Genomic DNA, 26,358 nt, shown 5'->3' with positions numbered 1-26,358 from the left:
ATTCCACCTGCTCAAAACGATCCGGATCTTTGAAGTATCTTTGCAATCGTTCAGGATCAGTCGGATCGTACAATTTTTACGATCCCAAACAACATTGGCTTCTTGTAATCTTCTTTAACTTGATAGAAAACCCAGTTAGACTTAAATGAAAAATGAAATTCCAATAGACCAAGTTTTTCCACTCTAATATAGAGAGAGTGTCAGTTGGACCCAAATAAAAAATATTCCAATAGAGTGTCACATTTTTTAGGTTTTTGACCTTTTTAAATAATGCTTACAAATGAATGTAGTGATATATGGTAATTATATCAATGAATGTATAATGCATGCGATTATTTAACATATCAATGTGTATTTTTTGTTTTTTTTTTTCTCAAATAATGTAAGATTTTATGATCCACGATTCGATCCTACGATCTACGATTCCACCTACCTCCTACGATCTTACGTAGGATCCCAATTTTGACAACCTTGGACACAGCCCTATATTGTGTTCTTCAACTTCTGGAGAAAAGAAAAGGCACAACCCTATATTGTGTTCTTCAATGAAGCTACTTTGTATCATCTTCTTGGTCAAATCAGCTGAAGCAAAAGCAATTGACAACACAAAGAAAGCTCCAGGAAAATCTGCTGGACCCATGCAAAACCCTTTTCTCCTGTGGTCCAAGCTCACAGATCTCATAGTTTTGGGAAAGAGAAATGATATGTCCACAACATTTTTACAACATTTTTACAACAAATCATAGGTGGCAGGATGTTACTGTTTGTTATTGTTGGGGCAAAAAAGTAATCTTAGTGTTAGGTTCAAATTTGAACCAATAACAACTAACCACCTATGATTTGTTGTAAAAATGTTGTAAAAATGTTGTAAAAATGTTGTGGACGTAGCACCTCTCTTTGGGAAATGGCTTGGTTTCATTCATGTACCCTTGACCGTTTATGCTTGGGTACATACTTGAAGGAATGAAAATCATATCACAACCAAGGATGCATGTATATGAATTAATTGATAACATTAATAGATATTTAATCAAGTCTAAGGAAAACCTAGGGCATAAGACTATAAATGAACCAAATTGTTTGTAAATAGTTTGGATTTATATATACTTGTTTATTAAACAAATGAGTCAAAACTAAGTGTAGACTCAATTATTAAACTCGAGCTCAAATATAATAATATGATTGTGAATGCTCATGAATATAAAACTCTATTAATGTATATATAATATTATATGTATGTATAAATATTTAAAATATACTTATATATAAATTTGAGATTGGATTAAATAAAATTGTAAATAAATGAATAAGATATATAATTATTACATATAACTTATTGATTTTTTTTTTTTTTGAGAAAGAACTTATTGATAATTTAAATAGTCCATATAGTGATAAAATTATATAAATTTTTTAACAATAAAGGATTGGTGAGTCTAATTTTTATAAGTTTATAAACAAAAATCATTCTATTCAATTAAATAACCCAAACAATGTAATTTCAAGCATAATTTTGTTATTAAGTATTAATGTAGATTTGTGAAGGGGTAAAATCTTCTAGTCATAGTGTTTATGTGGAAAAATGATAAGTTAATCAAGTTAGCTTATATACAAGTTCGAGTTAATCAAGTAGCTCATATACAAGTTCGAGCTGGTTTGATATGAAAAAAATTAACTAAACTTGAACATGTTATCTAATTTGATAATGACTTTGAGCTCAAGTTGTAGAGCAGCCCAAGCAACAATATATTATGAGTCAAAAAATTAGCCTAGGAATAAAATTTACAATTTAAAAAAAAAAAAAAAAAAAACCCTATAATAAAGGTGTATTTTATCTCTTGGCCTTTTACACCACTAAATGTTTGTTTAATATAATTTATTTGTCATTATCAAATGGGACGTAAGTAATATAAAGCCTCACATTTTTTTGGAATATAATTATATCGTTATATTTTAAGCAAAATGGATTAAGAAAAACTAACAAAAAATTGTCTTTTTATTTATTATATTTTGATCATTAACCCAATCAAACCACATCTTCATTCTTGTTATTTCACCTATCCAAGTGCACACTCTAGGCGATAACTCGGCACTAGAACAAGAGGAACAGCTTTTGGAGTAGTGAGTCCAAAATTATCACTCATATCAATCTCACTACCCTTCATCCCCCCATGTAACTCCCAAGCAAAACAATGTACAAGCTCAGCCACACTCTTCTCTAATACATAAATCCCTAGTTGCATGCCTGGGCAAGACCTCCTTCCTGACCCAAATGGAATAAACTCAAAATCATTTCCCTTAAAGTCCTTAGCACCGGGTTCCAAAAACCTTGAGGGCTTGAATGCATTTGGCTCATCCCACGCTGTCTTGTCCCGCCCAATAGCCCACGTGTTGATCACCACGCGCCAGCGAGCTGGGATCGAATACCCGGCTAACATGGTATCCTTGGCGGTCTCATGGAAGACGAGAGGGATTGGAGGGTGGAGACGGAGAGTTTCTTTGAGTGTGCACTTGAGATACGTGAGGTTTTCGAGGTCGGAGTCTTGGACTCTACGGCACAAGCCTACAACATTTGAGAGCTCTGCTTGAACCTTCTTGAGCTCTTCTGGGTTCTTCATTAGCTCTGTCATCGCCCACTCAATCACTGAAGCAACAGTTTCAGTTCCACCAATCATTATATCCTGTGTAATAATATAGACAACCAATAAATCTTACTTTTATCATCCATCCACATACGTATACAATTTATGATAAGAAGTGATGTGAGAGATACACTGAATTTTACTAAATAAGCTTTTGCAAATGTATTATTAATCACACACAAAAAAAAAAAAATTTAACATTTATTTATTATGTTGTTTTTTTTTTTTTTGAGAAATTTTTATTATTATGTTGTTTAAGTAGCTACAATCACATTCATTGTTAGTTAATTATAAGCCTTTTTTAATAAATTGATAGCAATTTTAACATTTTCCTATGATCAAGTATAATTCGCATCCTTACACTCCTCTTATCTCTTGTTAATTAATATCACTTTTGTTAATAAAAAAAAAAAAATCTAATTACAAATTATTTCACAACTTCTTACCACTATGATGTGGTCAAGTATGAGGAGTGAAAAAAAAAATAGTAATTCTCTATGTAAGTGATAAGCAACTGTTGATAATCTGTCATATTAGAGTTGTGATAAAAAAATTGTGAAATAATTTGTGGTTCTACAACCACTCTTAATCCAAATTCCCTACGGTATTAAAAAATGTTGAAATTATTATCAATTTTAATAATATATATATAATTGATGCTTTATAAGTAAATAAAAAAAAATTGTTAATTACTTTTATAGTATCTGATGAAGCAGTATCTCGTTGATTTGCTTGGACTAGTCCAGAAGGCTCCTGAAAGTACTCTGACGAACCTGCGGGAGCAGGAATTCACTCAAGTGGTCACCGGTGTGGTGCCTGCCACAACGCCTCCGATGATAAAGTCAGTATCGAAGAAGATAATGATTGAAATACCAGAAAAAATGATTCAGGTGGTGATGTTGTTTTTTTATGTACCTTGTATTGGTGTTGTGAGGGTTTTATATACCCTTGGGGATTGTAGCCGTTGGAGTGTTAATGACTCCCTGATAACGCCTCTGGTGGAGTTATGGACTTTAATGCGTTCCCGTCGGTTCGTCCAGCTGGTCTTGTAACGGTTGGAGCTTTATTGGCAGCATTGAATGTCATTAATTCTTTTTGATGACGCGGATACTGGTCATGTTCGTCCGTGAAGGCAACTTCGTCTATAATTATCCTCGTCAGTTATGTATTCGTTAGTACCATCAGATGCCCCCGGGCTTTATGGTCGTCAGTGACGATCGTGGAAGCCGAACAGTTTTTTTTTTTTTTGTCCTTTAGGATTTCGTGCTGCATTGAATGCGTTATGGCGGCGTTACGTGGGTCGTGGCCACGTGGCGTGATGTGGTTGGAAAGGGACTGACCCTTGGGTTTCCCGCCGATTTTCGGTTTTCACTTCTATTTTGGCTTTTAAACTCATTTCTCTGCACTTTACTTTTTCATTTCCTTCCAAACTCCAGTTTTTCTCCTCTAAGCATCCTCCTCGTACGTTTCTTTGCTCCTTTTTGGCTCTTGGCTGTTGGGCTCCTTGCTTTCTTCGAGGTAAGCTTCTTCAATCTCTCTCTTTTTTCTTTTTTTCTTTGCAAGTATCTGATTTTTGTTTGTTTTTTTTTTTTTTTGTGGTTCTCCCTGTTTGTTTCTCCCTTCTTTCTGTGGGAATCTTAGTATTCTTCTTTGTAGACTGGAAGTTCATGGTCAGTAATTTAGAGGTTAGGGAAACCTGTCCTTCAATTTCTTTTCTTTTTGCTCGCTTAGGAGGGTCATTAGGTGCTTTCCCCAATTTGAGGGGCTTTGTTTCTGAGGGTAGCAGTTTAGGTGTTGTTTTGGGTGATTTATTCCCATTGCTCCGAGAGTCCGTCGATTGGTTTGAAGATTTGGTGAAGAAGCTTAAGTTGATGTCAGAGGTTAGGTCTAGTGACCTCGATACTGGGTTGTCGTCTAGCGACGATCATATGGAGGGAGATACGGCCGTCTCGACTTTTAGAGAGGTTAGGGCTTTCCATGCCCTTGTGGAGCCGTGCGGATTAGATTCCGACGCCGTCAGTCGGTTTAGGGATAGATTTCAATTCCCAGAGCGGGTTCGTGTTCGTCGCCCCACTGACGACGACAGGGCTTGCTCGTTTTTCCCCGGTGAAGTGTGCTTCTATGAGGCCGCTTTCACTTGTGGACTTAGGCTCCCCGTCCACCCATTTGTGATGGAGCTCCTGGCATATCTGGGGATTGCCCCCGGGCAGCTTATGCCCAATTCGTGGAGAATAGTGGTCAACTGTATGGAAATATGGTTGGCCGCTAACGGGGATATGATTAAGGTAAACGAGCTCGTATATTTATACCGTCTAAAAGAGTCCAAAGAGTACGGGTATTACGAGCTAGTACCTTGGGAGAGAAGAACCAGGATCGTCAAGGGCTTACCTTCGTCCTTCAGGTACTGGAAGTCCAGATATGTGTTTGTGTCTGGGGACAATTTTGAGACTCCCTCCAGCCAGGACTGGGGTGAGATCCCCAGGTTGCTTCGTCGGTGGGGAACCCCGACCTTAGGTGCGTCAGTCTTCTTTCTCGCCCCTTTTTTTTTTTTTTTACGTATGTATATATATATATTTTTGGGTGATTGTTGCTAATTTCCTTCGTCCTCGTGCAGCTAAACGAAGACCGAAGTTGAAAAGCAGGTACAAGGAGCGCGTTGAGGCGGCCATCACTTATTCCCAATCCATTGACAATTGGGACGACTTGGTAGACCCGAGGACACTCGCTTTCTACAACCTCGGCCCCGATCCGTCTCCCTACGTCTTACGAAGCCTTGATATCGAGGGAAAGAAGAGTAAGCTTCTAAGTTCGTCGGTCTTGACCCTGAGGCTGTACTTGTTCAATTTACTCTTTCTCTTACAAATTTTTCCCTTTTGCAGAGATGACGACGAAATTCAACAAGGGCATGTATGAAAAAATGAGGTCCAAGAAAGACGAACCCTTGTCGAGCCTTGGGAAGAAGGTGGTTCGAGTGAAGGGCAAGGTTGCTTCCGTTACTCTGACGGTCTCGGCCACACCCGTGGTTTCGGGTGCCGAGACGACGAGGATGGCTTCTCCGGCCACTTCGGTAGAAGAAATTCCGACACCTGCTTCCAAGAGGCCTCGCACATCGGATAAAGAAAAGGATGCCGCCGGGTCGTCCACTATTTGGGATGACGAGAAGTTGGCGACGGATCGGGCTCGTGGGGTAGTGAATGCCGAGGACCTGAAGGTGCTTTCAGGTTCGACTCCAGCTGAGTTGATGGGTCGTCATATCCATAAACTCGTCCAGGTAAATCGTTTGTTTCTCATGACGCCTTTACACATATGCCTCTCTCTTTCTTATTTATTCTTTTGCATGCCTCCTTTTTTTTTTTTTTTTTTAGGTGTTGGGGGAGGCCGTCCATTTTTCAGCGGAGTATCAAGCTCAGGAGGCCAAGGTCGAGTCTTCGCTTTCTCGGATCAAAGTCCTGGAGATGGAGAACTCAAGGCTGAAGAGGGAACTGATAACCGCGATGGAGGATGTTCACCAATACAAGGACGAGGTCAAAAAGCTGGGCGACGATCTTAAGGTTGAACAGCAGCTGGTTCTGGAAAAGGACGAGCAGCTCGCAGCCGCGAAGGAAAAAATCAAGGTCGTCGCCTCTAGGGCCATCGAGGGCTTCCAGCAGACTGAAGAGTACAACTCTGTGCTCTTCAGCTGGTACTTTAAGGGGTTTGAGCTCTTGAGGAGGTATTGCATCAAGCATCCTTCCGGGGTGGATTTGGAGGCGCTGGATATGGAGGAGGTCGACAAGGAGATCTCTGCTGACGAGGCTGCCCTAGCCGCCGCCGCCGAAGCTCCTGAGGACGTTCCTGATGCTCCCGTCAGCGATGCCCCTGCCCTCGATGCCCCAGCTGGAGACGATGCCGACCTGGAGGTCTGAACCTGTCATTAAAAAGTTTTTATTATATGTATTTTTTTGAGGTGCCTGACATGTTTTTCAGGCTCAATTTCTTGGACAATTAGAAATTTTCATGTGTATTTCTAGCCCAGTGTTTATGGGTTCTTTTTTTTTTTTTGAACAATGGCCTCAGGTTTTGGGCTTTTATAATATTACATCTACTTGGATACATTCTGCTATAAAAAATTTTTTCTGTATCCGTCAGTAATGTTCGCCCACTGGATGGGAGAATTATCACTTAAGCCTTCTCCTGTACTTAGGCGTTTTTTTTTTTTTTACTTTAGTCTTCGTCAGTGATATGTCTCCGTCTACGCGGAACCTCATTACTTAGACAAAAGTTCTTGGCTTTTGTATTCGTCAGTAATATACTTCTGTCTATGCGGGATCTTATTACTTAGACAAAAGTTCTTTGCTTTTGTCTTCGTTAGTAATGTACATCCGTCGATGAGGAATCTTTAGACAAAAGTTCTTTGCTTTTGTCTTCGTCAGTAATGTACATCCGTCGATGCGGAATCTTATTACTTAGACAAAAGTTCTTTGCTTTTGTCTTCGTCAGTAATATACATCCGTCGATGCGGAATCTTATTACTTAGACAAAAGTTCTTTGCTTTTGTCTTCGTCAGTAATGTACATCCGTCTATGCGGAATCTTATTACTTAGACAAAAGTTCTTTGCTTTTGTCTTCGTCAGTAATGTACATCCGTCGATGCGGAATCTTATTACTTAGACAAAAGTTCTTTGCTTTTGTCTTCGTCAGTAATGTACATCCGTCTATGCGGAATCTTATTATTTAGACATTTTTTTTTTAACTCTCCGATACTTGGTACCTGTATGAGCACATCATTTGAATCATCATTTTATTAATTTTCAGTAATTAGTACATTCTTGATCTATGTCTGTTGGTGGTACTTCTTCAAGTTTTCTATGTTCCAAGGTCGCGGGAGTTTTTGTCCGTCCAGGGTCTCCAAGTGATAGCTGCCTTGTCGGGAGTAGTGCACGACCTTGTAAGGTCCTTCCCATGTGGGGCCAAGTTTTCCGTGGACGGGGTCTCTAGTTGCAGTCGTCACTTTACGTAAGACGAGATCGCTAATTTCTAGTCTTCTGAGCCTGACCCTTTTGTTGTAGTATTCAGTCATCTTACGCTGGTACTTCATCGTCATGTTCGAGGCTTTGTCCCTTACCTCGTCTAAGCAATCCAAATTGATTCGAAGCTGGTCGTCGTTGTTCTCCTCGCGGAAGACTTCTCGCCGGGTGCTGGTCATACCCACCTCGACTGGGATTACTGCTTCAGTGCCATAAGTGAGCCTGAAAGGCGTCTCTCCCGTGGGGGTTCTTGCTGTCGTCCTGTAGGCCCACAAGACATTGGGCAATTCTTCTGGCCACGCGCCCTTAGCTTCGTCTAGTCGTGCTTTTATGATCTTGAGCAGTGTTCGATTAGTTACCTCCGTCTGTCCGTTAGACTGTGGGTGCCCAGGCGACGAGAACTTATTCTTGATACCCAGTCCCGAGCAAAAGTCTCTAAATCCCTGGCTGTCGAACTGTCGGCCATTGTCTGAAATGATCGTTTGCGGGATCCCGAACCTGCAAATTATGTTTCTCCACACGAAGCTACGGATTCTTGCCTCTGTGATCGTTGCTATTGCTTCTGCTTCAACCCATTTAGTGAAGTAGTCGATAGCGACGAGCAAGAATCGTACTTGTCCTTTTCCCAGGGGTAACGGACCGACGATATCGATCCCCCATTGTGCGAATGGCCAGGGGGAGGTAATCGTTGTCATCTTCTCTGCTGGCAGCCTCTGGACGTTCCCGAACCTCTGGCACTTATCGCACCTCTTGACGAGCTCCATAGCGTCTTCCTGCATAGTTGGCCAGAAATACCCTGCTCTAATAACCTTACTTACCAAGGATCTGGGCCCGGCGTGGTCCCCGCAAATCCCTTCGTGGACTTCGTGGAGGACGTACTTAGCTTCTTCCTCGTCGAGACACTTCAAATAAGGCAAGGAGAATCCTCTTTTGTATAAGGTATCATTCAAAATTGTGAATCTGGCCGCCCTTGCTTTAATCTTCCTGGCCTCCATTGAGTCATGAGGGAGATGTCCGTCTTGAAGATATGAGACGATCGGTTCCATCCAACCACCCGTGTTCTGGATGGGGAATACCGGGACTTCCTCGATGCTAGGGTATTTCTGAATCTCCATGAGAATCTCCTTGTTCGTTGGTTCTTCTATAGACGAGGCCATCTTGGCGACCTCGTCTGCCTCTGCATTTTGGCTTCTCGGGATCCTGACGAAATTCAACTTGTCGAACCCACGAGCTAGATGCCTGACCAACTTGAGGTACTTCTGCATCCTTTCTTCCTTCGCCTCATACTCTTCCCTGATCTGCCCTATCGCTAGTTTCGAGTCACTCTGAATGAGCAAGTTCTTAATCCCGAGAGCACTGCCAAGTCTTAGTCCCGTCAGTATGCCTTCGTATTCAGCCTCGTTGTTGGTTGCCGGGAATTTTAATTGGACTCCATATTGGAGTTTTTCTCCATTGGGGGTGTTTATAATAATCCCTACTCCTCCCCTCTTTCGGGCTGACGATCCGTCAGTCTGAATCGTCCACTGTTCCGTCTCGTCCATGCCGTCACCATCGTCTGGGAGGGTGAATTCTGCTATAAAGTTTGCTAGAGCTTGTGCCTTGATGGCCGTTCTGGGATGGTATTCGATGTCGAACTGGCTGAGTTCGATTGCCCACTGGACCATTCTCCCAGCTGCTTCAGGTTTGCTCATGGATTTCCTGATGGGTTGATCCGTCATTACAAGGATAGGGTGTGCTTCGAAGTATGGTCGTAGCTTTCGCGAAGCCACTATTAGGGCGAAGACAATCTTCTCAATCCTGGGGCATTTGGCCTCTACTCCTTGGAAGGCTTGGCTGACATAATAAACTGGGAGCTGCTTCTTGTCTTCTTCTCGGATTAAGGCAGCACTGACGGCTGTGGATGAGGCCGCCAGGTATAAATAAAGGTTCTCTCCTGCTTTTGAGGGACTCAAGACGGGCGGGCTGCTTAAGTAGCGCTTGAGTTCTTGAAAAGCTGCCTCACACTCGTCAGTCCAGGCGAACGCTTGCTTCAACGTTTTGAAAAATGGGAGGCATTTGTCTGTCGCTTTAGAGACAAACCTATTCAGTGCAGTTATTCTTCCCGTGAGCTTTTGGACATCTTTGATGGTTTTGGGGGATGCCATGTCGAGTATCGCTTGCACCTTCTCCAGATTTGCTTCTATTCCCCTTTGGGATACCATGAACCCTAAGAACTTTCCCGAAACTACCCCAAAAACACACTTACTAGGGTTGAGCTTCATCTGGTATCTTCGGAGGGTATTAAATGTCTCTCCCAGGTCGTCCAGGTGAGTCAACTCTTCTTTGCTCTTGACGAGCATATCGTCCACATACACTTCCATATTTCTTCCAATTTGCTTGTTGAACATCTTGTTCACCAATCTTTGGTACGTTGCTCCTGCGTTCTTCAGTCCGAAGGGCATTACCTTATAGCAGTAGAGTCCTTGGCTCGTGATGAATGCGGTTTTTTCCTGATCTTCCTCAGCCATCTTTATCTGGTTGTAACCTGAAAATGCGTCCATGAATGTTAGTAATTTATGTCCAGCCGTAGAGTCTACCAACTGATCTATCCTCGGCAGGGGAAAACTATCTTTTGGGCAGGCTTTGTTTAGGTCCGTGAAGTCTACACACATTCTCCATTTTCCATTTGCTTTCTTCACTAACACGACGTTGGCCAGCCATTCGGGATAATAAACTTCTCGGATGAAGTCTGCTTGCAACAACCTGTTGACTTCTTCCATGATTGCTTGGTTTCGTTCGGGGGCAAAGACCCGTCGTTTCTGCTGGACGGGTTTCTTCTCAGGATCTGTCTTCAACTCGTGCTGGATTACCTGGCATGGTATGCCCGACATATCTTCGTGACTCCATGCAAATACGTCCAAATTTACTTTAAGGAAACGGACGAGCTCATCCCTCATCTCGGGGCTTGTAGTTGTACCTATTCTCGTCACCTTCGAGCTTTCCCCCTCAACGAGTTCTACCGTTTCTAGGGCTTCCATGTTGTCTTCTTTTTCTCTTTCAATCGTCCATGTGTGGTTTTCTCCTGCAGCCAACACGGCTTGATAGCACTCTCTGGCTAAGACTTGATCTCCTTTTACCTCACCGACACCTTCTTCAGTCGGGAATTTTATCTTGAGGCAGTAGGTGGACGTTGCTGCCCTCCATTGGTTGAGCGTGGGCCTTCCAATGATCACATTGTACGAAGAGGGGCAGTCTACAACCAGGAAGTCCAGATGACGGGTCTGCTGCTTCGGGTAGGCGCCTATCGTGACTTTTAGTGTCACAATGCCCTTGGGGTATACCCGGTCACCGCTAAAGCTGACGAGGGGGGACTCAAACGGACGCAATTTTCCAGGACCTAGTTTCAATTGTTGGAAGGCCGATAGGTACATAATGTCTGCAGAGCTACCGTTGTCGATGAGGATCCTTTTAGTATTGAACCCTTCAATTGTGAGTGCTATCACCAGAGGGTCGTTATGGGGCTGCCTGACTCCCCTCGCGTCCTCTTCACTGAAGAATATATCTTGGTTCGTCCGTCTATGTTTCAACGGGGGTTCCATGTGGACACTGTTTACTTGTCTCTGGTATGTTTTCTTGAGGGACCTGTACGACCCCCCCATGAAAGGTCCTCCTGCTATCGTGCTTATCTCTCCAATTACTTCTTGTGGTTGAGATCGGCGACTCTCGTTTTTGGACGAGGGCTCTCGTTGGCTCGTGTCGCCCTCCCTGAACCTGCTGGATTCCCTTTTCTTGACAAACTTCTGAAGTTTTCCTTTCTGTATCAGTTCTTCTATCTGTCCCCTCAGATCTCGGCAATCTTCTGTGTAATGGCCGTGGTCCTTGTGGAATCGGCAGTATTTGCTCTTGTCCCGTACACTTGGTGACGAGTGCAAGGGCTTTGGCCACTTTAGGTGGTGTTGATCCTGGATCTGTGTCAAAATTTTGTCAACAGGCATAATTAGGGGTGTGAATTTTACCGGTCGTGAAGCTTTCTCGTCTTTCCGTCTGTCGGTGTCACCTCTCCGACGGCTCGGACGCTCCCTCTTTTGTCCCCTGCGTTCGTCTTCCTTCCTTCCTTCCTTCCTTCCGTCTTTAGCTTCCCCTCGTCTACGATGGCTGCCAGTGCGTCCTCAGCGTTCATGTACTTTTGAGCTTTCAATAACATCTCTGCCATCGTCCGGGGCGGATTCTTCGCTAACGAGACGACGAATTCTCTAGACTTAAGCCCTGCCTTAAATGTCGTCAGCTGGACCTTATCGTCTGCATCGTCCACCTCTAGGGCCTCCCGAGTGAAGCGTTTTACATACGATCGCAAGGTCTCCCTCTCTCCTTGCTTAATAGTGAGTAGATGATCCGCTGGTCTTTTGGGTCGTTGCCCCCCGACGAAATGGCGCAGGAAAGCACTACTTAACTGCTCAAAGTTATCGATGGACGAAGTGGGCAATCTCGTGAACCACTCTCGTCCAGCTCCCTTCAGCGTAGTTGGGAATGAGCGACACATGATCTCGTCAGGGGGCTGTTGAAGGCCTAAGGTCGTCTTAAAGGTGTTAAGGTGATCTTGGGGGTCCTTGAGCCCGTCAAAAGGCTCAAGCTGAGGTAGCCGAAATTTCGCTGGTACCGGTCTTTCTAGGACTGCCATGGTAAAAGGAGAGTCCGTCGCTCTGACCATTTTATCCGGGCTTCGATCGCCTTCTCTTTGATGGCGTTTCTTAATTCATCCATCTCCTTCCTCATCTCTTGGAGGATGTCGGAATGCTGCTCTTCTGGGGTTATCGTTCTCCGTCGGTCGCTCCTCCCATGGCTATCCCCTTCGTCTTCTTGAACAGCTCTTGACCGGTTTTCTTCTTGCTGTAACCTCTGTCTCATCTCCTGATTCTGTCTTGTAAGTTCTTCGACGGTGGCTGCAAGATTCCGGACTTGCTGTGCCAAGGCCGCTGAGTCCTGGTTGGATTCCATCTGGAGCTGGTAGGAACTGCGTTCTCGTTGTATGACAAAGTCGTTCCCACAGACGGCGCCAAACTGATGAAGCAGTATCTCGTTGATTTGCTTGGACTCGTCCAGAAGGCTCCTGAAAGTACTCTCACGAACCTGCGGGAGCAGGAATTCACTCAAGTGGTCACCGGTGTGGTGCCTGCCACAACGCCTCCGATGATAAAGTCAGTATCGAAGAAGATAATGATTGAAATACCAGAAAAAATGATTCAGGTGGTGATGTTGTTTTTTTATGTACCTTGTATTGGTGTTGTGAGGGTTTTATATACCCTTGGGGATTGTAGCCGTTGGAGTGTTAATGACTCCCTGATAACGCCTCTGGTGGAGTTATGGACTTTAATGCGTTCCCGTCGGTTCGTCCAACTGGTCTTGTAACGGTTGGAGCTTTATTGGCAGCATTGAATGGCATTAATTCTTTTTGATGACGCGGATACTGGTCATGTTCGTCCGTGAAGGCAACTTCGTCTATAATTATCCTCGTCAGTTATGTATTCGTCAGTACCATCACTTACCATGATAAGACCTTTGATGTTATCTCCATTGAGCTTAAAGGTATATAGCGAGTCCGTGGACTTGTTGTTCTCATGATCAGCACCTTCATCAAGGAAACGTACTAGTTCATCCACCATATCTGTAGCTGCAGCTCCATTCTCATCCTTGCTATTCTTGTTTCTCTTTTTGGCCAAGTGTTCATCGATGACCTTATCAATGAAGACGTCAAGTGCCCTTCTTACAGTAACCAATCTTTTCTTTAAATCTTTTGTATATATCCAACTCAACCACGGTATAAAATCCGCAACATTAAACTCCGCGAAAAGCTTCGAGAATTCTTGCAAAATGGTTTCAAATTGGCCCTCTTCTCCTTCACGTGAGTTGGTACCAAACGCTGCCTTATAGGTAATGTGGCTTGTAAGACTTGAAGCCACCTTAGAGAGATCAATGGGTGACCCAGTTTTGGTAGCAACGTTATGGACCATCTTGTTGATCTCGTCTCCTACAGAGTCCCAAGTCTCGACTCGTTTTCGGCTAAAGAGCTTCATGACACTTATCTTACGCATTTGACGCCAAAATGGGCCGTAATTGGCGAAGGACATGTCGGCCCGATTATAGCTTAGGTATGTAGCTACGAAGCTTGAGGATCGGTTCGCGAAGACACTATCTTGGGCCTGGAGGAAATACGACCACCATGTGTAGCAGGCCTATTTTGAGATGGATGAGCCCACCATATTGCTTAGCAAGCTGGGCTAGCCCACGGTGAGTCAATTGGGCCGTCATCGACATGTTGCCGATGATGGGTAGCCCTTTTGGGCCTGGTGGGTAAGAAGAGAGTTTTCTAGATAGCTGAAACAAGAAAACCATGAAACATAACAAAGAGAGAAGAAAGAAAAACATGGCTGAATTTTGTATTGGGGATTCCATGGCTTTGGGATAGGGACTATGATTTGGAGATAAAAGAGTGTAAAAGAACTTACAAATGAGGGAAAAATAAGAAATCTCTTATATATAAAGAAGTAGAAAGAAGATAAATAAGCAATCCCTTCTTCTTCTTCTTTCTTCTTCGTAATCGATTATACACAAGCTGTGTTTTGTTAAGTGTGGCTGACAACCATGTGAAAGTGGTCACTTTATTCAAAAATTTATGTACTAACCACTACAATATGTTATATGTCAATCATGCAAACTATCCTTGCCATTTGTCTAACATGGAAATGGGTTGCTTTTGGTGTATTTATTATTATTGGTGTTGTTTTGCTATTAAGCTGACATTTTAGCTAGAAATGTGCATATATGCATCCAGCGATGATGACATGTGTTCCTTTGGTAATGATTTTATTTTCCTACTACATTAATAATGATTTTATTTTTCTACTATACTAATAATAAAGAAATTTTGTACAGGGGATTCCATGGCTTTGGGATTGAGATTTTATGAATTGGCGATTAAAGAGTGTTACAATTTTTTTTTTTTTAGAATACTAAGTATTTTAACACACACACGGGAAGAGCAGAAAAAGTCTTAAAAAGACTGACAGTGGTGTATATCTAAAATGACCTAATTTTTGGATACACAACATAGACTTTAAATCTCTTTAATTCACACTCATTTTCCAATGAAAGAGTGTTACAATTGATTCTATACAAAAAGGAAAAATAAGCAAATTGATTCTATACCAACTCTGTGTTTTGTTAAGTGTGGCTAACACCCAAGTGTAGTTGGCTTACTTTATTAAAAAATTTGTGTACAACCAGTGTCATATGTCAATCATGCAAACTGTCTTTGCCATTTGTCTAACATGGAAATGGGCTGAATTTGGTGTATCAATACTAAGTTTTCAGGGTTTTCTTGTTTCAGCTACCATGCAGCCACACCTTTTATAGCTAAAGAGGCATGTTGGCTTGGTGAAAGTCTCTCAATAGTCAATAGTCGCACACAAATAACGTCATAGATAAAGAGTTGAGGGCGTTCCATATGTTACGGTGTGGAAAGTCATTAGGGCATATTCTCGGGTAGAGAGAAATAGTCCTCTATCATTTTTAGGCAATGAACAAATTACAAATTGACTTATAGAATGGAACATAATAAATTTGGAAGCAAAAAATTATTGAAAAGGCCTTTAAATGAATCATGGAACGTAGCACTTGGTCCAAAATTCCTTTCTTTTCTCTCGCTATTTAGGATAAACATCAAGAAAGAATAATAGACCGATATAATTATCATCCTGTTGAGACTATACACTAGAACTGCCACATATATGTCAATCATGTAAACTATCTTGTTGGTTTTCGAATAGCTTTGTCTATGTATATACTTTTTGAAAGTAATAGCTTTGTCTATATATAAATTAGATTTTCAAACTTTTCTCTCACTTTTTCGGAGAAACATCAGGAGGGAACAATAGACCAATTTCATTATCATTTTGTTGAAATTGTGTATTACCACTGCCATATGTCAATCATACAAACCATCTTGTTGGTTTTCAAATTGTTTTATCTACTTTTATTTATATATATATATATTATGATTTTGTTGTTTGTTTGTTTTTTATTTGCTTATTTATCTATATATATATATATATATATATATATATTTATCTTATTCACTTACTACAATCAATATGTAAAATTGTGTTCCATTTTAAAATACCACCAACTCATGTTTCTTGCCCATTTGCTTTTTCAATGTAAAAAAAAAAAAAAAAAAAACTTATCAGTTATCATGTAAGTGTTATTCTCAAATATTTATGTAAAAAAAACTTTGCTAAAGAGAGGTTGTACTATTGTGAAGCATATTTTGCAAGAAGCAATTCTATGAAAGGATTTATTTTTTCCCCCTATGAGTTATATTATGTTTTCGTGAATCGTAATGAGAAAAACATGTCGAGATGGAAGTTTTGATTTGTTTCTTCTTCTGTTGTGGAACCCCACCCCGACCATTTTGAAGATGCGTAATTTTTTTTTATAGCAATTTAAGGTAATGTCCCAAGCGTATCAATTATGTGCACTGCTTCACAAGTTGTGAGTGCATTCTTGATCTTTGTAATTTATAATAGGTTGGTTGGTCCATTATTATATTACTAAGTTTTGATGTAAATTGAGTGTTTATGTGACGAAGTTTATAGCTTGTGAAATTGTGAATGTCTTTTCTGAGCAGATATTTTCTTGGTTGATGATGAGATGAGAATTTCTCTTTTAATTGAATGTTTTTTACGTTCTATTTCTCTTTGGTGCATGGTAGTAATCTTCTTTCATTTAAAGATTATTTTCTTCACGAGTACGTTCACCTACTACACCAAATACATATACACCCCCATGAGTTTTGACAATGTTGTTGATCAATTCCATAATGAGCATCACTGGAAAAAAAAAGTTTTGCATTATCGATTACAAAAACTCATAAATTAGAAAATAGAAATCAAGTAGAAAAATATTTTGTAATTAAGAAACTTAAAGCTACTATTCCACTATTATTTCCTTGGGCAAAATAGAAAAGCAAGTACGAGAATACAAGTATTAGTACTGTGGGGAGTAAAGGACCCAAGCAGGCATTTGGGCCTTTGGGCTCTAGCAAGGAGAGTTGAACTGCTCTTGAGCTAAGGATTTGTTAGTACTGCGAATCGGCCCATACGCCGAGGGTTCGAGGATACAGCCGAGGGTGAGTCTCTCCTCGGACAGATCCAAGAGAACTCGAAGATTCACTACGAAAGTCAAGGCAGAATTCTGGAAAGACTGTTGGTTAAAAGGGGGAAACCCTGAACTTTCTAGATACACCAGTGTTAGAAAAATACCAAGAGCAAAGGCTACCACCTCCACATTAAAGACTCTGCACCTACCTCCCTGGCCGCATTAATGGGGAAGTGACCCCTGAACAGTAGAACTGAAACTTCTGGTCACTATTCAAAGGCACTAAGAAAAGAAATATCTAGAGGGGGTTTGAGCAACACGTGGATAAAGTATCAGAAAAAGAAGTATTTAAGGGGGGTGAAGGCCAAAGAATAGGGGGCGGAAAAAAAGAAAGAAATTAAGAATTGTAATCTTTAAGAAAGAAAGAATAATAATACGGAGGTAGTCCTCGGCTTACGTCCGAGGAGGACTTTTTGCAATTATCATTTGTTATTTACAAGTGTTTGCACACCAAAACCTGTTATCAAGTTCTCAGTACCTTTAGTCTAGATTTCAAGCCCACACTCTACAAATTTCATTGTTTAAGGCTCATTGGGCCTGAGCCCATAATTTTCTTTGGGTCCAGGTGCAATTGTGCACTTACAAGTACAATAGCAAGGTTAGGCAGTAATGGTAAAAGTAGGGCAATCACTCATTCTTAAAACCGGCATTCTTAAGATCAACGAGACGGGAGGAAGTGGGGGAGGGGGGGGGGGAGGTGTAGACACCGCATTTTATACTCCTTACGACTCAAACACTCATTTCTAGTGTTGGCTCAATGAGTGAGCTAAATAGGCAACCGCCTAAGGCCCCAATGAAAAAGGCCCCTAAATTTTTATCAATGGAAGTATTAATTAAGCCCTAAATATTTGTTTTTTTATCAAAGAAAAACTTGTTAAAGAAAAATGTTTTCATTGACAGATGGGTCAATCATTTAATCTCTCACACATAAATTTTAAAAGAACTCATTAATCTTATACTAGTAAATAAATTTATACCTGAATTTTATTTAGAGATATCAAATATATGATTTTATTAAAATTTTCAATCATAATTTTTTTAGTATTTGGTTACTTCATTTAATAAATAGTGTTTATTTTAGTTGTATAGTCATTGAGTAATGCGATGGATTCGTTTTAATTTGTATATTTTTCTAAAAAAATTGATTTTAAATGAAAAAAAAAACCAAAAGTTAAATAAATATTCTATTAATATTCAAAGTATAAGAATAAACCTCATTTAAAGTAGTCGTCTTAGGTCACACAATACCTTGAGTCAGTCCTGCTCGTTCCCCAATGATGTAAAAATTCTAAAGCTCAAGGTTGGTTTAAGGCCCAATCAGATGAAAATTGACTTGAGGAAAGTGTTTATGGAAAATATAACTTATTTTTGGACTAAATAAACTATTTTTAGAAAAGAAAGGCCATGAAAACCCTGGGGTATGTGTACGCATACAAGCATACGCGCATGCATGCTTAAGATCTGTGTGGCATGCATGTGGGCGTGCACGCGTGCACATGTTAGAGTTCTAGAAACTATGTGAGACAAGTTTTCTGCATTTAAACTAGGTTATTGGAATGAATCTCACATCGTCTAAGAGATGTTCCAAACTCCTATTTTTCAACTATATATATGCCATAAATGGTACATTTTCAAGGAGTACGAATTCTAGTGAAAAAACATATAAGATTCACTAAGAAATAGTGATTCAAAGAAAGAGTTTTTCACAAAAAATTATCAAGTCAAATTTTATTTGATTAAGCTTTTTTCTGGTATTGATCTTTGAGTTCTTAGTTTACTAACTTGTTTCTAAATTGATTGTAACTAGATTGACTGAGGGAACGGTCAAAATCAAGCTCTAAAGAGTTCTTGTGTTGAGATAAAGTTTCTAACTTTGGCCTTTTTCTTTTCGTTACTTTTCCTTTTGATCTTGTGTTTATATATGTGTTTTGTTTGTTTTAATACATTTGTTTAGCCTAGGTTTACTTTGTGTTCGTGTTTTAAGCATGTTAGGTTGTTAGATTCCTTACTTTTTTGTTTCTATTCTATAGTTTCTGGGTCAAGGTTCTTGAGGCGTGTATGCATGTGTGTGTTGCTTGCATGTGTATGCATACTCGTAGTATGTGTACGTATATAACTAGGCTACGCACACATGCCCTTATGTATACACACGTATACTCCTGCCTAGAAACCCTAATCCGCTCCTGTTTGTCTTCCCTTTGTTTTATTCACATGTTTTAGTCTCTGTTTAACCTGTTTTGTCTATCTTGGAGTCTCTACTTCTCTATTTTTGTCTTATTTTGTTGGTTTTTATCTCTTTAATGCTTATGAGGGTTTCAATTCGGTTAAAATGCCACGAACATGCATATGAATCTGAACATGCATTGATGCATAGTTGTTGTGATGCAGACAGGTAAGTGAGGTAAGTTATGCATTCATATGAACATGCACTGGTTTGAATGATGAGATTGATGCAATTGATGAACATGATATGTTTCGTCGAATGTTATGCCTTTGATGTTTGGATGTTCATAACATGCTTGTTTGATTTTGCCATGTGATGTTTCTGCCCTTGGATATGTTGTCTAATATTGTGATAGATGAATGCAAGGCTTGGGGATGATTATGCCATGTTTGTTTACTTTAAATGCATGCTAAAGTGTGTGTGAGTTAGAATAATATATTAAGCCTATCTTTAATGAGATTAAGACTTAGAACACAATGTGAGGAAGCCGACCCACGGGTCGAATAGGATTGGTGCCTAACACATTCTCATCCCCAAACCTAAACTCTGGACATGTGTTATAATAAAAGATTAGTCCTTCCATGAATGGTGTTATATTTATGGACCTAATCTAGGTGGCAGCTTCATTTACACCCTCCGTCATTGGTCCACCCTAGGCCAAAGCGTATTTCCCACAGACGTTTTGGGGAAAACCCTAAAACAAACACCACGTTGCGGGCGCTTGTGCCCGTACAAGGGATAAAACTCAATGGTAAAGTGTCACCTTGAAGTGGTCAACCAATTAATTTAACCTTTCTATTTTAATATGAATGAAGTATTAAATATTTAAATTATTAACATTTTTTTTTAACTGTAAGAGATGTGTTCCAATAAATCCGATGAATCTTTCCAGTGGTATCAAGGATTCCCCTAAAAATAGAAAAGCCTTTAAACATATACACTCGCATACTTATTGGCTAGTTTATTGTTATAGTTATTATCCTCATTTTTTTTACGTACATTAATTCTTATTGACAGTAAATTTAGGCAAACAAAGTAAATATTATTATTGGTATTGTTTTGCTACTTAGTTGAAATTTTAGTTAGAAATTAGAATATCAAATGAGATATCTATCTATCTTAGTATATTTTATATGGGCAAAACTTAGGTACAGTTGCTTAGGTACAGTATATTAGGTTCCTTACTTAAAATTTTAACACCTGTTCAATTTAACAACATAAACTAACGGCGTTAAAACTAACATTTCTTTTTCTTTTTTTCCTTCTTCCTTCTTTTTCCTGTAATGCAAACATTTCTTTTTTTCTCTTCCAAACCCAAAACCTTTCTCTTCCAAACCACCCATGACCCTTCTCTTCCAAACCCAAAACCCACAAAAATAAAAAAAAAAAAAAAAAAAGGATATCTCTCCCTCTCTCTCTCGGTGTGTGTGTATGTAAGTGTATCTCTTTCCTTTCTTCTTGTCTGATCTATGAGCCATGACACTTCTCTTCCAAACTCAAAACCCAAAAAAAGAAAAAAAAAGGAAAATCTCATGTCCCTCTCTCTCGGTGTGTGTGTGTATGTAAGTGTATCCCTTTCCTTTCTTCTTTTCTGTTCTATGATTCTCTCTCTCTCTCTCTCTCTCTCTCTCTCTCTCTCTCGGTGTGTGTATGTATATGTATCTGTTTCCTTCTTATTTTCTGATCTATGATTCTTTCTTTCTCTCTCTCTCTGTGTGGACAAATTAATGAAAGAGCCTGTGATGATGGCTTTGTTGATGTAAAGAGTGTGGAAGTTTCAGGTATAGCTGAAAAGGATCCGTTTTTTGGTTTGAAACCCAATAGATCTAGCTTTGATTTTTTGATCTTTCCTGTTTGGTTACTAAGAAAATGAGGGAGAAGGGTCCCTTTTTTGGTTTGAAACTCAGTAGATATGGCTTTTATTTTTTTATCTTTCTTGTTTGGTTACTGAGAAAATGAGGGAGAAGGATCTGTTTTTTGGTTTGAAACCCAGTAGATTTGACTTTTATTTTTTGATTTTTGTTGTTTGGTTCTGCATTTTTTGGTTTGATTTTCTCTTACAGTTGCAGTACAAGAGAAAAAGGAGGGGAAAAAAAAAGAACTTTTAGTTTTAACGCCGTTAGTTTATGTTGTTAAATTGGATAGATGTCAAAATTTTAAGTAGGGAACCTAATGTACTGTACCTAAGTTTTGCCCATTTTATATTACATTACTCTCTCTCTCTCTCTCTCTCTCTTATATATAAGAGAGAGAGAGAGAGAGAGAGAGAGAGAGAGAGGAAATTAGAGGATAGATGCAATAATGACACGCATCCCTTTCTCTACTATATAAACCCTATGTTAGGTTCATAAAATGTAAGATATAATTCAAGAGCAAAGACATTGTCATTAGGCCATTCCAGGAAAATGCAGCTAGAGTTGAAATAAACGCAACTACAAACCCAATCTTGGGCTGCGTTTGACGCACACGGCCATACTTCTGGTGCTGTAGCTGCGTTTCACTGAAATGCGGCTCAAACAGGGTCTTAGGCCGCATTTTTGCAAACGCGGCTAAAAGAAACGCGGCCTAAGACCTGCGTGTTTTGTAGTGAGGGACTTTTCATTATCGTCATAAGCTGTAAAAAAAAAAACCACATTAAATTCTTGCTTATGATTTTCTCTTTTCTCTTTGACTCTCTCAATTACTCAACAACTTTAATAAAATACATTTATCAAAGGCTAGTTTAGCCTATTTACTACATTTCACGGATACCACTCTACCAAATAGCTGTGAGGATTAAATTCAAGGAAAATCCTATTGATTAGGATTATATTGAAACGGTTTATGCATATTGACTTTTTTTTTTTTTGAGGGGGAAAAATAATAATAAAGGCTTCACAATAATAGTGTATATTTATGTAGATATAATATTCTATGTATGTATAAATGTTTAAAATATACTTATATATAAACATGACATTAGATGATATAAATTTGTAAATAAATGAATAAGATATATAATTAGTACATATAACTTATTGATAATTTTTTTCTTAAAAAAAAAAACTTATTGGTAATTTAAATAGTCCATGTCATGATAAAATTATATAAAATTTTTAACAACAAAGGATTGGTGAGTCTAATTTTAATAAGTTTATAAACAAAAATCATTCTATCTAATTAACCCAAACAATGTAATTTCAAGCATAATTTTGTTATTAAGTATTAACGTAGATTTGTGAGGGGGTAAAATCTTCTAGTCGTAGTGTGTGTATGATAAATGATAAGTTAATGAAGGAGTTCATGTGCAAGCATGCATGAGCTTGTTTGACATGAAAATGAACTAAACTTGAACATATAATCTAATTTGATAATGACCTTGAGCTCAACTTGTAAAGAAGCCTAAGCAACAATATTATGAGTCAAAAAAATAGCCTTGGAATAAAATTTACAATTAAAAAAAAAAAACCCTATAATAATGGTGTATTTTGTGACTGAATCTTTGTTTGATTTAATTCATTTTTCATTATAAAATAGGACGTAAGTAATAAAAAGCCTCACTTTTTTTTTTTTTTTGTGTGGATATAATTATACTGTTATGTTTTAAGCAAAATAGATCAAGAGAAACTGACAAAAAGTTTTCCTTTTATTAACTTTTTATTTATAGTTTATATTCTATTTTGATCATCAACCCCATCAAAACTCATCTTCCTTCTTGTTATTTCACCTAACAAAGTGCACACTTTAGGCGATAACTTGGCACTGCAATAAGAGGAGCAATTTTTGGAGTAGTGAGTCCAGGCGTATCACTCATATCAAGCTCATTACCCTTCATTCCCTCATGTAACTCCCATGTAAAACAATGAACAAGCTCAGCCACACTCTTCTCTAATACATAAAACCCTAGTTGCATGCCAGGGCAAGACCTCCTTCCTGACCCAAATGGAATAAACTCAAAATCATTTCCCTTAAAATCCTTAGCACCTGGTTCCAAAAACCTCGAGGGCTTGAACGCATTTGGCTCCTCCCACACCGTCTCGTTCCGCCCAATAGCCCACGTGTTGATCACCACACGCCAGCGAGCTGGGATAGAATACCCGGCTAACATGGTGTCCTTTGCAGTCTCATGGACGATGAGGGGGATTGGAGGGTGGAGACGAAGAGTTTCTTTGAGTGTGCACTTGAGATACGTGAGGTTTTCGAGGTCGGAGTCTTGGACTCTGCGGCACAAGCCTACGACATTTGAGAGCTCTGCTTGGACCTTCTTGAGATCTTCTGGGTTCTTCATTAGCTCTGCCAACGCCCACACAATTGCTGAAGCAACAGTTTCGGTTCCACCAATCATTATATCCTGCGTAATAATATAGACAACCAATAAATCTTACTTTTTATCCATGCACATACGTATACACTTTATGATAAGTAGTGACGTGAGAGATACACTGAATTTTACTAAATAAGCCTTTGCAAATGTACTATTAATCACAAAAAAATAAAATAATTTAAACATTTATTTATTATGTTGTTTAAGAAACAACAATCACATTCGTTGTTAGTTAATTATAAACATTTTCTTATAGTTTGATAGTAATTAATTTTAACATTTTCCTATGATCAAGTATAATTCACATTCTTATACTCATCTTATTTATTGTGGATTAATATCATCAGTTATTATATTTGTTAATGAAAAAAACTTGGTCTACAAATTATTTTATAATTTTTTGCCACTATGATGTAGTAGAGTATGAGGGCTGAAAAAAAAATTGTAGTTCTACATGTAAATGGTTATGCCGCTTACAATTTGTTACATTAGAGTTATGATAAAAAAGTTGTAAAATAATTTGTGATCTTACGATCATTTATAATCCAAATTCCTTACTGTATTAAAAAATGTTAAAATGATTATCAATTTTACTACAAATTTAACTACTTAGAAACCATTGTGATAATAAATATAATCGATGCTTTATCAATAAATAATAATATAATAAAAAAATTTGTTAATTACTTTTATATTATCCATAACAATTGTAAGTGCACAATTGCGCCTGGACCCAATGAGCCTTAAACAATAAAATTTGTAGAGTGTGGGCTCGCAATCTAATTTAGTGATATTCAAAACTTGATGAACAGGCTAGAATATTACAGTATTTGCAAACAACGGACGAATAAGGCAAATGAACCTCCTCGGACGTAAGTCGAGGACGATTTATGTATTATTTCTCTTTTTTCTTTCAAAGGTTACAGTTCTTAGTATTTGTCTCGCCACCGCCCTTTTTCTTTACTCTCTTCCTTCCTTAAATACTTCTTCTTCTTCCCTCCTTATCCACGTGTAACGCAAATCACCCCATTAGACACCTATCCCATCCACCACCCTCTGGAAGTCTTCAAATGATAGCAAGAAGGCTGACTTCTACTATTCAAGGGTCATTTTTCCATTAATGAGGCCAGAGAGGTAGGTGCTGAGTCTTTAATGTGGAGGTAGCAGCCTTTTTCTAAGATATTTCTTTTACTCCGTGGTGTCTAAAGGGTATTTAGATCCCCCTCTTAACCAACAGTTCGTCCAGAACACTGCCTTGATCTTTTTTGGCGAATTCCAGGATCTTCGCTGGTCTTTCCGAGGAGAGATTCGTCCTCAGACGAATCCTCGGACTCTCGACCTATGGGCCGACCTGCAGCTCTAAAAACTTTTAGTCTAAAACGAACTAGCATCCATCAATAAAGCCCAAATCCCAAATGCTTACTTAGGTCTTTTTATTCCCCACAGCAATAATAGCACCATTCATGGTATAAATGAGAATATGTACAAAATATTTATTTATTTATTTGTGATATAGTAGTATTATTTTATAACATGATGGTTTTATTAATTTATTTCATATGAATAAAAAGCTCTTACCATGATAAGACCTTTGATGTTGTTTCTATTGAGCTTAAAGGTGGATAGCAAGTCCGTGGATTTGTTGTTCTCATGATCATGAGCACCTTCATCAAGGAAAACTTACTAGTTCATACACCATATCTGTAGCTGCAGCTTCATTCTCGTCCTTGCTATTCTTGTTTCTCTTTTTGGCCAAGTGTTCATCGATGACCTTATCAGTGAACACGTCGAGTGCCCTTCTGACATTAACCAATCATTTTTTCAAATCTTTTGTATGAATCCAACTCAACCACGGTATAAAATCCGAAAAATCAAACTCTACGAAAAGCTTCGAGTATTCTTGCAAAATGTTTTCAAACTGGCCCTCTTCTCCTTCACGTGAGTTGGAACCAAACGCTGCCTTATAGATAATGTGGCTGGTAAGACTTGAAGCCATCTCAGAGAGATTAATGGGTGTTCCAGTTTTGGTCGAAATGGTTTGGACCTTCTTGTTGATCTCGTCTCCTACAGAGTCCCAAGTCTCCACTCGTTTTCAGCTGAAGAGTTTTGTGACACATATCTTACGCATTTGACGCCAATTGGCCGTAATTGGCAAAGGCCATGTCGGCCCGATCATAGCTTAGGTATGTAGCTGCGTAGCTTGAGGATCGGTTTGCGAAGACACTATCTTGGGCCTGGAGGACTTCACGGGCCAAGTCTGGAGTTGATATAACCACCATGTTATGCAGGCCCATTTGGAGATGGACGAGCCCACCATATTGCTTAGCAAGCTGGGCTAGACGATGGTGAGACATTTGGGGCATCATTGACATTTTGCCGATGATGGGTAACCCTTTTGGGCCTGGTGGGTAAGAAGAGAGTTTTCTAGATTGCTGAAACAAGAAAACCATGATACATAACAAAGAGGGAAGAAAGAAAAACACGGCTGAATTTTGTATAGGGGATTCCATGGCTTTGGGGTTGGGATTTATGAATTGGCGATAAAAGTGTGTTATGTATTCAAAAGGGAAAAATAAGCAATTCATTCTATATAAACTGTGTGTTTTGTTAAGTGCGGCTGACACCCAAGTGAAATTGGTTTACTTTATTAAAACAAATTGTGAATTACTAGTACCATATGCCAATCATGCAAACTGTTCTTTGCTATTTGTCTAAATGGAAATGGGTTGAATTTGGTGTATCAATACTACGTTTTCATGATTTTCTTGTTTCAACTATCATGCAGCCACACCTTTTATAGCCAACTAGAGGTGTTTAGGCTTGGTGAAAGTCTCTCAATGGTCGCGCACAAATGGAATCGTAGATAAAGAGTTGAGGGCGTTCCATATGTTACGGTGTGGGAAGTTATTAGGGCATATTCTTGGTTAGAGAGAAAAGGTCATCTATCATTTTTGGGCAATGAACAAATTACAAATTGACTAATAGAATTGA

General features: G+C 39.2%; 2 pseudogenes; both read right to left on the bottom strand.

The window, feature by feature from the left end:
- Positions 1 to 2,057: 2,057 nt before the first annotated feature.
- On the bottom strand, positions 2,058 to 14,077 carry LOC142644426 (cytochrome P450 84A1-like; annotated as a pseudogene).
- Positions 14,078 to 22,770: 8,693 nt separating this feature from the next.
- On the bottom strand, positions 22,771 to 25,877 carry LOC142644425 (cytochrome P450 84A1-like; annotated as a pseudogene).
- Positions 25,878 to 26,358: the final 481 nt, after the last annotated feature.

This window comes from Castanea sativa, chromosome 7 (genome assembly GCF_040712315.1).
Source record: "Castanea sativa cultivar Marrone di Chiusa Pesio chromosome 7, ASM4071231v1".
NCBI classification, from domain to species: domain Eukaryota; kingdom Viridiplantae; phylum Streptophyta; class Magnoliopsida; order Fagales; family Fagaceae; genus Castanea; species Castanea sativa.
This window is presented reverse-complemented; position numbering and strand designations above follow the sequence as displayed.